This window comes from Carettochelys insculpta, chromosome 1 (assembly GCF_033958435.1).
Source record: "Carettochelys insculpta isolate YL-2023 chromosome 1, ASM3395843v1, whole genome shotgun sequence".
NCBI lineage: Eukaryota > Metazoa > Chordata > Testudines > Carettochelyidae > Carettochelys > Carettochelys insculpta.
Genome location: NC_134137.1, coordinates 344,534,263 through 344,550,750, shown reverse-complemented (window position 1 = coordinate 344,550,750; position 16,488 = coordinate 344,534,263).

Here is a 16,488-nt window from a genome sequence, read left to right as displayed (position 1 = left end):
TAGACAAGAGGCTGCAGATAATTGAAGGAAAGGACAGGGGAACAAATGGAGGTAAAACTTTGTGAGTGACTTTAAAAAATAGCTAACAAGTGGAGGCTGTACTGTGAACATCCAATTTCTCTTTCTTTACGACTACTGTGCCCTTCTCTTCCTTTTGCTTGTTTGTTTATTTCTAAAATAAATTGATGGGAAGAAAAAGAATAGAGCAGGAATTTACGAAAAACATGAATTTAGGCTTACTTGATTTTGAGTATGCAACCATCAATTCAAAAGGCTTGCAGTTAAGATCTGAGAAGACTTTGACTATAGAGTAAGTATGACTCTTACTAGGAAATAAGAATAAACACTCAGAGTAGACCTCTATTTGTATGACAGCAAAAAAAGTAGAAGTTGAACAGAGTTGCATTTGTGTTTAATAAATACAGCTGCCCTTGTAAAAATGTTACATCTTCAAAACCTATTACAAGAAAGTACTTCCATCTGTTATAAACTACTCCATCTCAAGTGCTACAAGCATGCAGACATTCAGCATGCACTCATTCTGGGCTCTATGTGTACCTATCTTCTCTTTTTAAGTATTTCAGGTCACATATTTATCAAACTATGGCAGCTGTTGTCCATTGCTGTGAATCACACCATATCAGCACAGCAAGAATGCAGTTAAATATGAGTCAGAATGGAATTATTTGGATTTACAACAAACTCACAAATTCTATCTGAATAGCTTCTTATCTGACCAATACATTTCCAAGGTGGGAATTTAGAAAACTGATCAAGATACTAGTCTCTGCCTTTCCATTGTACCGATATGAAACAATGTAACGAAGGATGACTGACATTTATGACGCCAATGAGTAGCTATCCCAGTACACGCTGTGGTGCAGTCTGTGGCCACTGAGGCAGCACATCAAGTCCATAAAATAAACTCATTTTAGGATAGGAATCTGCTTGACACTTCTCTGAGTCTCAGTAGAGTGAGTAAACTGACATCATCAGAGTTCTTCCTATGCGGTCTGATTTACTAGGTTGCATGGATTAGATACACTTAAGCTATTGTGTGGGGAGGAAACGTTAAGATGAAAGACAAGTGGCTGCCTCATATGAAAACTCTGACTCCTGCATAAAGAAGAAGTGAAGCTCAAAGAGGGCAAACCCATGCTTGCAGGGGTCATGAGAAATAAAAGGTCCTTTTTCCCATAGGCTGAAAAAGGAGAGACTGGAGATAAGACTCTTTTATTATCATGTCATCAATTGTGCATCCCTACACCAAGGTGCTCAGTTACAATAAGATACAAATACGCAACAGTATAACATAATTGGAGGCTCTCTGTAACTGTGTATTCTTCCAGTTAAAGTCCAGGTCCCACTGGTGTATTCCATATCTTGCATATGCAAAGAGAATGGGCATTAAAATGTTCTGTATGGTACAATCTATGTAGCTATTGATTCTTGCTTACTATTCTGCTTGACAGGATGCTCTCCAGAAGTGGTTCCCCAGCTCTGTCTTCACATCCCTGTTTGCCCAGCCAGAGCCTGAACTCACTGACCACCTCTTTCATAAGCATCTGGGCAAGGTGGTGGAGGAGTTTACAGGTAGAAGGGTTTAAGCTTATGGGGTAACTGAATTTCTGCCTTATTACATGGCAGGATGATGTCAGCTTTTTGAAGGAAACTCATTAGCTTAAAGGCTACGTCTGCACTAGAAGCATCTGTCTACAGAAGTTAGTTGGAAGAGATGCTCCGACAAAACTTCTGTCAACAGATTGTGTCTACGCATAAAAGCAGATCGATGTTTTGATCCATTTTCTCAACAAAAGGGCCCTTTGGAGCATCTACGCAACTCTTTTGTTGACAGTTTTTGTCAACAAAATGCATTTTGTATGTATAAGTTCCACGAGTTTTTTGACAAAACCCGTTTTGTCTAGAAAACTCGATAGTGTAGATATAGCTAAAATGTGGTGAATCAAGTAAGCTACAGTTACTTTACAGTGCTCTGTCAACAGAAGTCACCATTGGAAGAGACTTCCCAACAAAACTTCTGTTGACAGTATGACCATACGCAAAAGCAAATTGGGAGAGTGCTCTATTCTGTTGACAGAGCAGCCAGACTGCTTGGCTGCTTTCTCTACAAAACAGGCACTCGGAAGCACAGCAGCCAGGGCTGCCCACTGTTGTGGATGGTCTGTCTGTTGAGAGAAGCCCCGTGGGGGTGTTTACACAGCTGTTTCATCAACAGAGATCTGTTGACGAAGGTGTTATGCCTCATAGCAGAGAGGCAGAATCCTGTTGGGGAAGGTGCTGGGTTTTTTTTGATAACGCGATTGAAAAAGGTACTTTAGCTATGTCTACACTAGAAGCATCTGTCTACAGAAGTTACGGTTGGAAGAGATGTTCTGACAAAAGTCCTGTCAACAGATCACATCTACACATAAAAGTTATCTATCTTTTGAGTCTTTCTGTTGCCAAAAAGGCCCCCCAGAGTGGCTACACAGCATTTTTGTTGACAGTTTCTGTTAACAAAATGCGTATTGTGAATAGATGTTCCATGACTATTGCAACAAAACCTCTGTTTTGTCTACAAAACTGTAGTGTAGATGGAGCTTTGGTGTGTAAATGCACTGCATGTTTTGTCAACAAAATTCTCTAGTGTAACCGTAACCATAATGTGTGGCAAAATGTTAGATTTGATTGTATTTGTTTTTAAATTTTGGAGGAGCTAAAATTTCTTGGTTGTTCATAAGTGCAAGAGAAATAAATGAATCAGAAAATGGGCTTAGTTGTCCAAAGAGCAAGAAGTTTACAAAAAAAGTCATATAATAGAGAAGAATAAACACTAATAACTAGCAAGACACAGGAAATACAAGGTTGCAGTTGAGAATTACCTAGCTTGCAAGGTATTAAGCAGAATGAATTGCGCCACTATAATATCCACAATTATGCATTAAGATTAGTAGTTTGAGCATGCAATTCATTAAAAGGGAAAATATCAGGAAGCTGAACAGAGATGGATACATTTGTTACTACATGTTAGTGAATATTCCCTGATCTTAATAGCAGTAGTTCAGAAACTCAAGAGAGAAAAGAAAAAGAAAGCAAGAAAGAATGGTCAGATGGCTGTTAAAAAGTTTCCGTGCACATATAATAACTAGCAAGAGACAGGAAATACAAGGTTGTAGTTGTATAAAACTTAGCTATATTTGATCATTCCACTTCATCTCTATCCATTTGGTGTCATGTCACAGACTTTGGCCGATATTTTTCTTAGCTGCTCTCTGAGCTATCATCTGCCCAAAGAGGCTATCAATCAAAAAGAACCTAAATAAATAGCTGTTACTCTAATGTTTCTTAGGGTAAAACCCATTTTGCACCCATCAGTTTGACATGAAAAAGGTGAGCATAGCCAGTCTGTAGAAGTATTGCATAATGGGCAGCAAGCCTTTAAAGGCTGAAAGTTTTTAACCAGAGAAGAATGTGTTCTTATTTTTATGGGCTTCATCTAAAAGCCATCTTAGTTAATAGAAATTCCTGCATTAATTTCATTGAGTTTTGGATGTTTCCTTTCGTATCTCATATTCGGGGAGATGGAATAGTTAGAACTAGTGGGATATAGTAATAGACAAGCTGGTCTCTGAGAACTCCCTCTTTCAAAGTAACAAAGTTCACTAAACAAGATTTGTCATCTCTATACACTCATCCCTCGCTATACGAGCACAATTGGTTCCCAAATTTCTGCTCGTAGGTGAAAATTCCTAAGAGCGACACTAAATTACCATTAAAATGCATGTAGAAGTCTCCAATTCATTCCAAGTGCTTGTAACTTGACATAAGCCAGTTGAGTTTAAGTACTTTTCTGATGTATTTGAATAGTTAGGCACCAGAAATAGGATGTAGTATATGTATGTAGAGGAGGGATTCCCAAACTATGGGTCAGGACCCAAACATGGGTCCCATTAGATTTCTTAAAGATCTCCAGCTGGGCAATTCCCAGCTTCAGGTGGCTGTTAACGAAGCCATTTGCAGTTTCTTAACACTGCTGCCTCAGGCAGATATCTATTAATAGAAATAGCTGCTGGAGATGGCAGCTTTCTCTATCACTTAGGATAGCAATCGCCTTATAGTAACGGAGAGGGAGCCGTGCTAGTCTATATACTATCAAAACAAAAAAGCAGTCAAGTAGCACTTTAAAGACTAACAAAATAATTTATTAGGTGATGAGCTTTCGTGGGACAGACCCACTGCTTCAGACCATAGCCATACCAGAACAGACTCCAGAACAGACAATTACCTTATGCTTAGGTGCTGAAACCTTAAAACTTGAGTTAATTGCTGGGAGCAGGAGGGCTGGGGGAGTGACCCAGCCCAGCAGCACAGGTGAGGAGACTGCAGGAGGAGGTGGAGTGTCTAAGGCTGGGACTGTTGACGGATGTAACGGGGGTCTAAAATTTTGGGAAGTTTGGGGCTGCTGGGGGTATGTAAGGCTTAGGGTGGTTTGTGGCTGCCAAGGGCAGGGTCTAAGGCTGGAGGAGGTTTGGAGTTGCTGGGTGGGTTTAAGGCTGGAGGCAGGGGGCAGTTAAAACCTGGCCAAGGGCGAGGGCTGTGGGGCAGGCGGGAGATGGGGGGTGTCTAATACAGTAAACCCTCGAGCTACCCAGGGATTGTTCCTGCAACCCTGCATAACTCAAATTTTCCTGCAAGGGGAGGGGAGCCAGGAGCCATCAGGGCTGGTCAGTTTCCTGGCTGCCAGTGACAGGAGCTGGGAACCAGGAACAGGCTGGTTCCCGTTTCCCCATGGCTTGTGGAGCTGGGAAACTGATCAGCTCATGGCTGGTCAGTTTCACATTCCTGCCATTGCAAGGGAGGGAACCAGGCTGAGAGCCTTCTTCCTCTCTTCCCCCAGCTGCAGGGCTGTCAGACAGTTGTATGTCTGAGGGAAGTGAGGGAGAAGGCTGCAGTTGCAGGGCTGCGGGTCTGCCAGCCTTCCTGCCAGGGAGCCCATGGCTGGCTCTGCTCCAGCCATGGGGCTGTGGGTCTCCCCACCCTGGCCAGGGACCCTGCTCATATTAGCAGGGGAAGTTCACTCATATAAGCTGTGTCTACACGTGCACGCTACTTCGAAGTAGCGGCACTAACTTCGAAATAGCGCCCGTTGCGGCTACACGCGTCGGGCGCTATTTCGAAGTTAACTTCGACGTTAGGCGGCGAGACGTCGAAGTCGCTAACCTCATGAGGGGATCGGAATAGCGCCCTACTTCGACGTTGAACGTCGAAGTAGGGACCGTGTAGACGATCCGCGTCCCGCAACGTCGAAATTGTGGGGTCCTCCATGGCAGCCATCAGCTGGGGGGTTGAGAGACGCTGTCTCTCCAGCCCGTGCGGGGTTCTATGGTCACCGTGTGCAGCAGCCCTTAGCCCAGGGCTTCTGGCTGCTGCTGCTGCAGCGGGGGATTCATGCTGCATGCACAGGGTCTGCAACTCGTTGTCGGCTCTGTGTATCTTGTGCTGTTTAGTGCAAGTGTGTCTGGGAGGGGCCCTTTAAGGGAGCGGCTGGCTGTTGAGTCCACCCTGTGACCCTGTCTGCAGCTGTGCCTGGCACCCTTATTTCGATGTGTGCTACTGTGGCGTGTAGACATTCCCTCGCTGCGCCTATTTCGATGTGGTGCTGCGCAACGTCGATGTTCAACATCGACGTTGCCAGCCCTGGAGGACGTGTAGACGTTATTCATCGAAATAGCCTATTTCGATGTCGCCACATCGAAATAGGCTAGTTCGATGTAGGCTTCACGTGTAGACGTAGCCATAGTGAATAAAAGTAGGTATATATGTTCCTTGTTTTAGTGAGTACTCATTAGTAAAGTACTTGTTAAATGAGGGATGAGTGTACTTATACTCTATTATGAATGTAGTCATAGCAAAAACTGGATGGTCTCTATTGTAATTCACAGTTAGTCTGACTTGATCAGAGTGAGATGGGATACAGCACAGTTTCAGTCTGGTAATAGAGAAGTGAGCTATTGCTTTTAATGCAAATTATGCTTGAATCCCTTGGTGACATGTTAAAAATCCACCCTTATAAATCATGAGATGTTTGCAAGTAGAAATACAGTTGAGAGAAAATAACTTTGCAATTGCGTTAGGTATTTATAAAGGCAAATGCAGAAAGTCACCACATTTATTGTTTAAATACATCTTAATCAATATTTTACACACTTCACAAAAGCTAATTTTAGAGAAAGGTGTCAGCAATAAGATCCCTACCAATAAATCATACTTTTATTAACTTATCAATTATATCACAACACAACATCATTCCTGGAGGAATCTAGTGCCTCTGGCAAGGAAATTAGCTTTCAGATTCCAAGACCAGAAGGGATTGCTGTGATCATCGTTTGATTTCATGCATAACTTGGAGCATAGAACTTCCCCCAAAATAGTCCCTAAATTATATCTTTTAGAAAAAAATCCCATCTTGATTTAAAAATTGTCCACAATGGAGAATCCAACACAATTCTCGGTAAATTATTTCAATTGTTAATTACCCTCACTCTAAAAAATGTACACCTTATTTCTAGTCTGAATTTTACTAGTGTCAACTTCCAGGCACTGGATTGTGTTATGTCTTTATCTAATAGGTTGAAGATCCCCTTATTAAATATTTTCCCCATCTAGATACTTCTTGATTATAACCAAGTTACAACTTAACCTTCTCTTTGTTAGGTTGAGCTCCTTGAGTTGTGACAAAAGGACATGTTTTCTAATTTTTAAAGTCATTCTTGTGGCTATCCTCTCTAATTTACCAACATCCTCCTTGAATTGTAGGCATGAGAATTGGCAGGGGCATCCTTACCCATATGCAGAATGTGTAGCTGCCTAGGGCACCAGAAGATTAGGGGCACCTCTGGATCCTACAGTTACCTGCCTTTTCCTATCCCTGTTCTTCAGCTCTGCTTCCTCTGGTGGGGATCTAGTTAACTTAAAAGTGGAAAAACCAGCCAGAGCTATTAGCAGAATCTGTGAAAGATCCATTCAAGTTCTAATGAAGCCATTTAAGATTATCGTCATGAACATAAACAACCATGGACTCAGCACCCATTGGTGTCTGATGCCTCTCTCACTATTTTCTTCAATCTTTCCCTGTCCAGTGCAGAGTGGCTTAGTTTCTGTAGATTAGCTCCACACCAATCTAAAACATCATTTACCCCATTCTCTGTGGGGTCTGCCTCTCCTATTCGAGCTGTTCTTTGTGCCAAACTCCAGTGTGTTGGTTTTTGTTCATTGTTCATTTCTAGGGTGACCATATCTCTCCCGGACAAATATGGGACATGGGGAATGACCCCAGTCCTGGCCAAAACAAGACGGATGATCACCCTATCTGGGTTGTGGGGAACAGGGCTGCTGCCCTGCCAGCAAAGATCCTGGCTTCCCCAAGCTGTGGGTGGCAGCCTGTGCCACTGCACAGGTCCAGCTCCAGGCTGCCCCAACTGGGGAAGCCATGCAGCTCCAGCTCCAACTGTACTGTGGCCACAGTTCACCCCACCCCACCGGCTCAAACCCCCCGTGGCTCTGGCTCTGGCTCCAGCCCTCTGGTCCCAGGTCCAGCTCCAATCTCCTCAGCCCTCCTCAACCTCCTGAGGCTCCAGCCCTCCCTGTCCTGGCTCTGGCTCCAACCTCTGCAGCCCAGCTCAACCCCTGCACCTCCAGTCCCCCCTCCCCCAGCCCCAGATCCATCAGCCCCACTCCAACTCCCTGCTCCCAGCCCACATTCCTGCTCCAACCTCCATGGCCCAGCTCAACCCCCTGTAGCTCTGACTCCAGCTCCCCCAGCCCCTGCCCCAGCTCCAGTGTCCCCCCCTGGGGCTCCTGGTCCAATCCCCATGGCCCTGGCTCAGCTCCAGCCTCCGCTGGGGGAAGCCAAGTGGCAGCTGAGCCACTCTGTAGTCCAGCTGCCAGCTCCTGTCTCCCCTATGGGGGGAAGCCAGGCAGCAGAGGTGTGGGTCCTGCTCCTAGCTCCCCCAGCTGGGGGAAGCTGGTGAACCCTGCAAATACAGGGCAATTAGCTCCTTTTGCAAAATAAAGTGGGATGCCAGAATGGCACCCAAAATACAGGGCTGTTCCACTGAAAGCTGAACAGATGGTCACCCTATTCATTCTGCAAATGTGACTGAAAAGCTGTATTTGCTATTAGATACAGCCCCCAGCTAAAACCTCTCCTATGCATCAAGGATCTGCTATCTATCAGAGGCTACGTCTACACGTGCACCCAACTTCGAAATAGCTTATTTCGATGTTGCGACATCGAAATAGGCTATTTCGATGAATAACGTCTACACGTCCTCCAGGGCTGGCAACGTCGATGTTCAACTTCGACGTTGCTCAGCCCAACATCGAAATAGGCACAGCGAGGGAACGTCTACACGCCAAAGTAGCACACATCGAAATAAGGGAGCCAGGCACAGCTGCAGACAGGGTCAGGGGGCGGACTCAACAGCAAGTCGCTCCCTTAAAGGGCCCCTCCCAGACACACTTTCATTAAACAGTGCAAGATACACAGAGCCAACAACTAGTTGCAGACCCTGTATATGCAGCACGGACCCCCAGCTGCAGCAGCAGCAGCCAGAAGCCCTGGGCTAAGGGCTGCTGCCCACGGTGACCACAGAGCCCCGCAAGGGCTGGAGAGAGAGTATCTCTCAACCCCCCAGCTGATGGCCGCCATGGAGGACCCCGCTATTTCGATGTTGCGGGACGCGGATCGTCTACACGTCCCTACTTCGATGTTGAACGTCGAAGTAGGGCGCTATTCCCATCCGCTCATGGGGTTAGCGACTTCGACGTCTCGCCGCCTAACGTCGATTTCAACTTCGAAATAGCGCCCAACACGTGTAGACGTGACGGGCGCTATTTCGAAGTTACTGCCGCTACTTCGAAGTAGCGTGCACGTGTAGACGCAGCCAGAGAGAACAATCCCTCACCATCACAGTCCTTGGGTGGCAGGCCAGTCCTCACAGAACACTCCGAGCTTGAGACAAATTCTCACCACCAACTTCACACCTCTCAATAGAAAACCCAGGAACCTCTTTCTGCAACAAACCCTGTTGCCAATTCTATACACATATCTACCCTAGTGACACCATCACAGGACCTAGCCACATCAGCTATATAACAAAAGGCTCATTCACATCCACATCTATAAATGTAATACAGGTTGAACCTCCCTAGTCTGGCACTCTTGGGACCTGACCAGTGCCGAATGAGAGAATTTGCCAGACAATGCCGGATGATGGAAGGTCAATATTGTCTAGCACATTGCTAACACTTCCACTGATTACTGGGCTCTTAGAAGACATATAGGGGTAAACAATATCACTTAACACTGAGAGCAAGGACTGGTGGCTGTAAACAAACTTTATGGGACAACAGAAAACTTGGCCACACCTATAAATGTTTGTCCAGCTAACTAAAATCATGCCAGATTACAGATGTTGCCAGATGAGAATGTGCTGGACTAGAGTGGCTCAACCTGTATACGCCATCATGTGCCAATGCCCCTTTGGCATTTACATTGGACAAATTGAACTGTGTATCTGCAAAAGAATAAATGGACACAAATCAGAGATTAAGGATGACAACTTTCAAAAACCAGCCATGAGCACTTTAAGTTTCTTGACACACAGTTTCTGATTTATGAGTTGCCATTCTCAGGCAAAAACAGTTCAAAATAGATTGAAATGAGAAACGATGGAGCTGGAATTCAGATGCAAATCTAACAATGAAAGAAAGACTAAACAGACTCCTGAAGTGGTATTCCCATTACAGTAATTAATTTCTCATTCAGGTTCTCCCACCTTCTCATCCCTGTTAAAGATTATCTTCATCCACCCTAACTCTATTAGCACTGATGTCATACTCCCACCTGTGTATCCCCGTTTTTGTCTTCATAATCTGAGGAAGTAAGTTGTATCTCATGAACGCTTATGCCCTAGCATGCTAATAAATGTGTTAGTCTTCAAAGTGCCACCAGACTCCTTGATGGTTTTGCTGAATTACCATGATACTCTACAGGACCTTAGTTTAAAATTTGTTTTAAAAAATTTATTAGGGTCTTGCTAAAGATAATAAAATCGCATCTCTTAAAAATCATCAACTCTCCCCCAATGCTATTGGGAATATAGGCTCCACTGCATAGGGCCCCATAAATCCTAAGGATGACCCTGAGAACTGGACACACTATTTCAGTAGCAATTATATAAGCATCTAATACAGGTATAAAATAATCTCTCTGTTCATATTTGAGATATCCCTACGAATGCATTCAGGATCAAATAAGCTTTTTTGGGCGCAGGAGCACATTGGGCAATCATATTCATCTGAATATCCACCATCAGTTCCAAATCGTTTTCAGTCTTTGCTTTCTGGGGTAGTATTCTCAACCCTGTAAGTATGGCCTTCATTTCTTTGTTCCTAGAGATATAGATTTAGCTGCATTAAAACATGCATTGGTTGCTTGTACCCACTTTACTAAGGTATCCAAATCATTTTGAATTGATGACCTCCCCACTTCCTTATGGGCCACTGCCCCCATTTTGTGGCATCCTCATATTTTTTATGATGATTTTATCTTTTCTCTCAAGTCCTTGATAAAAAAAATTAAATAGCAGAAGGCCAAGAACTGGAAATATCCACTCACTGATGATTCCCTGTTTACAATTACATTTTCAGACCTATTCATTAGCCAGTATTTAAGGCATTTCATGTGTACCACATTTATTGTATATCATCTGAATTCCTCAGTAAAAATGGCATGTGCTACCAAGTCAAAATCACTACAGAAGTCTAAGTATTCTATGTCAACACTATTACCATTGTCAACCAGTCTTTCCATCTCATGAAAAAGAGATATAAAGTTGTTTTGGCAAGATCTATTTTCCATTAACCCCTGTTTATGTACAGTAATTACATTATCCTCCTTTAACTCTTCATCAATCAAGGACTATGTCTGCCACTCCATTACCTTGCCAAGGACCAATGTCAAGCTTAAGAACACATAGTTACCTGGATCATTCCAGCTGCTCTTTTAAAAATTTGGCACAATTTTGCCTTTCTTTCAGTCACCTGGGACTTCCTTAGTGCTCCAAGACTTATTGAAAACCAACATGAAAGTTCCAGTGAGTGCTTCAACCAGCTCTTTTGAAATTTCTGGAAGAAAGTTATCTAGTTCTGTTGCCACAAAAAGCTTCCAGTCCCAATCAAGATATGGCATAATAACTAAGATTCAAAGTCAAACTCCAGACTAAATAGACCAAGGTGTGGGGAATTGGGACTAAATGTGAACGCCATGTGATTATCTTATAAAGTCCTAATCCAAAGGCCACTGAGTACAGTAGAAGGTTTTGCAGTGGCTTCAATGGACTTCACATCAGTCCAAAAGGTAAGTGTATATCTTGACTGTTCTGTTGCATTAGGTTTTTGATTATTGTTTTTAAAAATAGTCTCTTGGGTTGTGATTTTGAAAAATTTTAACATTGGGTCCATTGGAAAGACCCACTTTATCTGCATGACTGTTGTTGGAGAGTTTGAGAGGCAAAACGGATGGTAATAAAACATTGCAATGTTGGCTCATGCCAAGTTGCAGGAGTTTTTGGTGACATTGGAGTACTTCCTGAAGAACAAAAAATGGCACTTTTCTCTTCACATATTCTAGATGTGAGAGGCATAAAATTGTCTATTAAGATTCACTGAGACCTATTTCTATAGTAATTTATGAACTATCGTAAGTCAGGAACTGACATGGTGATACCTGTTAAAGCTACAGTGAAACCAAATATCTTTTCTGTGCATTTATCATAGAACTTGCTGTGTTCTTTGCAAGGCAGATACAATAATAATAAACACTGAGCAAAGAAAATTAATCTAGCTCCATAGAATTGTATTCAATAAAATGTCAGTGCAGATCCCATAGGCAGTTGCAAATTCTAGATTAACAGAACATTGCATCGGGCAACATGGGATTATATGATCTACCACAGTGTAAATTTCAAATATACAGGAGTGTGTCTGGCTGTTTCATGACACAGACAAATTGCTTACTTTGCTGCCCTGTCCTATAACTTTGTTAGCACAGTGAAAAATTCATGTAAGTGAACAGATCATAGATTACAGCTGCTGGATGGTAGCCTCCTTTGGAAAATTTCTTAATGTTTTATTTTTCACTTGTATGATTTGCTTACTTGAAGCAGGAGCTCCTCTTTATCATCTGATTCTTCCATCTCTTCCATCTCCAACACACTGCTGGACAGGGTGACACTGGGGCACCATTTTCTCCATGTTCAAACATTTAATACCTCAGACTTCATTTACAATCAAAGTATTATTGCCTGAGTCATCTACATGAAGGTTGACTCGCATCACACTCTGTTCTGATTCTTTTGCTGCTATGGAATCTATCTTAAAATAATAATCACATTTCCCAGTGTTGAATTTTACTGAGAATAAATGCTGTGTGATCAGATGCATCAATTTTAATTTAATTTTTAGTGAGCTGTCAAAAAAGTTGCATTCCAAAAGGTGCTTTGTAAGCAGATCTCTCATCTAAAACAGTGCTTGGGTTATTTCTTCAGGTCTTTTGTTATTAAACAGCAATGCAGAAAAATCTTCAAAGAGTAAAGAGTCCAGCTATAGAAAGACTGAAAAACTTTTCTTGGGGATCCATAAAATGCTTCAATAGGTTATAGCAGGTACTTGCCTAGGCACTCAGCCTGAAAGTCACCTATAATAAAAACTAGACTCTAAAAAGTTAAATGAAAGATGCAAACTACTTGGGAAAATCTGACAAAGAAACTGTCTTGTTAAATTAGGCATTTAATAGTAACACAAAAAGGAATTTGTTGGGATAGTTTGTTACCAGGAGGGCTTGAATTAGAATATGGTGTACAGCAAATTCCATTCAAACTATTCCCTCCATTTACTAAACATTGCAAAGATGAAAGTGTGCTTTCTGTTCAAACAATACACTGTATATGAACATGTTTAAGTTTCCCTCTAATATATGATATATCATAGGAAATACAATGGGTCTCCTCCTCATAGGTGCAATACAATTAATTGCCCTAACTCACCACAGCATTGTTCCATTTCTATGCTGGTGTCACTCACTTGAAATCAATGAAGTCACTCCATCATAAAACTAGAGTAGCTTGATGGTAATGAAGTGCTTCTTTTTGGAGGTCCCTATCCTGCACATCTTTTCTACACAGGATTCCCAGTTATTTGCTATTAGGGCAAATGTCATCTCTGTCCAGAGAAAATGAACAAAGTCTATGTGCAAAGTAAGTGAAAATTCAGTAGGATTCTTATTAACCAGTATGGAAACGTTAAGATCAGATTTTCATAGAAATTAGGTACTTACAGATCTCACAGAGCTGTGGGTACACATCACTTCTCCAACTAAGGCCATTAAAATTATCTGTTTGTGACATCACACACTCACCTTCTCTCCTTCTATCAGTATAAATAATTACAGATCCCTTTCACTGGCTGGAAGTTTTCCGAAGAGTCCACTGTTATTTATGTGTGGACAATGCCTGAAGCATTGTTGTAACATCTTCGGCCTTAATAAAGTGGTATCTGGGTAACATTTAATTAATAAACAGAAAGTCAAATGAGATAATTTAATGGACTATTGTGGCTTTAATCACTACAAAACTATTTAAAAGGGTAGATTTCGGAGCATTTGCACACAAATTGCTTTCAATAAAGTAATTTTTGGGTCTAATCCATGTACTTAGGACTCTGGCAAATCTCCTGCTGGCTTCAAAAGTAATTTCACCTGAGCAAGAATCAATTGCATCAGGACCTCTTCTGGTCAATACCATAAGTTAATTTCATTATCCTGCTTACTGATTATCTACAGAAGTAAAAATCTCAATGTAACCTTAGCAATGGAGTCATGACTGATTTATCCATAATACATAAAGAGTATGCGCTACTGTGTGTTTTATATCTTTGAGCATTAGACACTTTTCTTTCTAGTATGAGGGTGGCTTATCATATCTGCACTTTGTAATGGTTCAGAATGCTTTTGCTTTCCATGAGAAAGAAAAGAGTATAAATCCAGCCATAAGCATTATGTTCTGTAAACACACTGCTTGTGCTATCACCAGATAGCAGAAAATGAATCACCTCTCTAATAAGCTCCACTTCCACGGAAAATCTGAAATCCCAAGTTTGCTCCCAGTCGTGTTTCTCTGTACACAGTAAAACTGTGCTGCATGCAATATACTGTTAAAGCAACGAAAATACCCTGCAGACTTCAGATAGACAACTTTAAAAGTCTTTCTAGAAGATAGTAAACCTGCTGAGCTCACTGATGACAAATCAATCTTGCTAGAATTCCTGTTCAGTGTATATTCAATGAAATAGAGGAAAAAATCTGGTTTCTATTTCAACTTCACCCCCTTTTAGTTCTGTTATAGATTAATATCCTACCCTGTGTACTGCGGAGAGTACTTCAAAAGCAATGTGTTTAATTTGAGAATGCAGCCCTTAGTGCCCTTTTAGCAATTTAGCTCAATGGTTTAAATTCAGTGTCTACTGTTAAACTCTACATTTATTCTGACCCTGGAGGTATGAATGTTTATAGTACTACAGTAAGACTTGACATCATATAACCTAAGATTCTGCTTCAGGTTTGCCATTGAGTCTGCAAATCTGTTCAGAATAACCTTTTGTTTTGAAATCATTTGCTACATTTTTTTTTCAAACTAAAGGACTAATTTTAAGTTTGGTACAAGACCACAGGACCGGCAGCCTCCGGATTTACCTGCTCATATCATAGTATTCAGGTAAGCTCAAGCACGTAATTTGTAGGTGCGCTTACTGTAATACAGTAACTGAATGCACAACTGGACAACTGGAAGTGTATTTTGTGCATGCAGCTACTGTTTCCTGTCGTCTTTATTCATATGCCTGGAACAGAAGGATACTGTATAAATTTCTTGAAGTAAAATAAGTCAGCAATGTCCACATGACAGAGGATGTTGACAATCAGGGTGCTTGTTTTCCAAACGAAAACAGATTTTGAAAATCTACCTCAGTCAGATTTTGGGTTCTTTTAAGCAAGTGCAACAAGAAGTCCTGTGGCATCTATAGACTAACAGATATTTTGGAGCGTAAACTTTCATGGGCAAAGACCTGCTTCATCAGGTGCTCATGCATCTGATGAAGTGGGTCTTTGTCCTCAGAAACTTATGCTCCAAAATATCTGTTAGTCTATAAGGTGCCCCAGGACTTTTTGTCGTTTTTTGAAGATACAGACTAGGGCAGCTACCCCCTGATACTTTAAGCAAGTGGTTAGTTTTCAGAAAGGAGTCAAGCATTTGTAAACTTCTGCTTCAAAACTTAATGGTGCTTAAAAAGTCAGGACAGTGAATGATGTTTCAAGCCCTTTCCAACTTGCCTTGGATATTGCCATCTTGTTCCTAACTTTGTCTCCAGAAAGCAGAATTTCAGAGTATAAGCTTGCACAAGTAAAATCTCCCATTAATGAGCAGCAGCATGCAACCAAACAGCTCAATGACTCATGGATCTCCAAGTGCTCACCAAACATTTAAATCTGCAATTGTTCCCTAAATTCTTAATATCAGTTTTGATATTCCTTTGGTGCTGGTATTAGTGTTGGGGCTGTTCTGTGGGTGCAGCTGGAGGAGAAGGGGTGTACATGTGACAGGGCTATCAAACGTAGAGCTGCAGAGATTCTAAGCAGTGCTTCAGCTCATAGGACCCCCATCAAGGTCTGTCAAAGTTGCTTTGAGGTTGGGGGCTCTCCAGGCGGTGATGCTATTTGGGGTGGCACAAAAATGGCTTACAGACACCTTAACCCACCCTTCCACTATTTTGTGATTCTCAGAGGCACAGCAAGAAACTCATACCAGGATTTTATTCTGATATCCACCAACTTGTTTCATTAACCATCTGCAAACACGTTTTTTTTGTTTCCATTTATAATATTTTTTCTTGGAATACAAAGTCATACAAAGAGTCACGAGAAGGTGTTCAAGTGTTGGTTCATGCTGGACGTGTTACCTTAACATCACTCTGGTTTTCTTCTTTTTTTAACACTTGTAGTCAGCCACATAGGTGGCACATCACATCCAATGAATAGTGAATGGTGGACAGTCACAGGTAGAATCCAAGCAAACAGTTCAGGAATAATAATTAGTAAATAGAATAAATGTCTTGATTTCTTGAATAAACTATTCACTATAAATTAGTCCTCTAGCTCTTAACCCAAGTAGTGCTTAGAGCAGTCAACAGCAACTAGTAGATCAGGATCTACTGGTAGATCTTGGAGCCTCTGACATGTGATCCTGGCTGGTTTAGTGAGGAGGCTGGGTGACAGCACTTCAGCTGCCCCTCTCCCAACTGTCCTGTTTCTCCTGCTCTCTGGCATGGAGCTGACCCATGGGGAGCCTCCTGCTTCCTGAGCAGGGTGGTGGG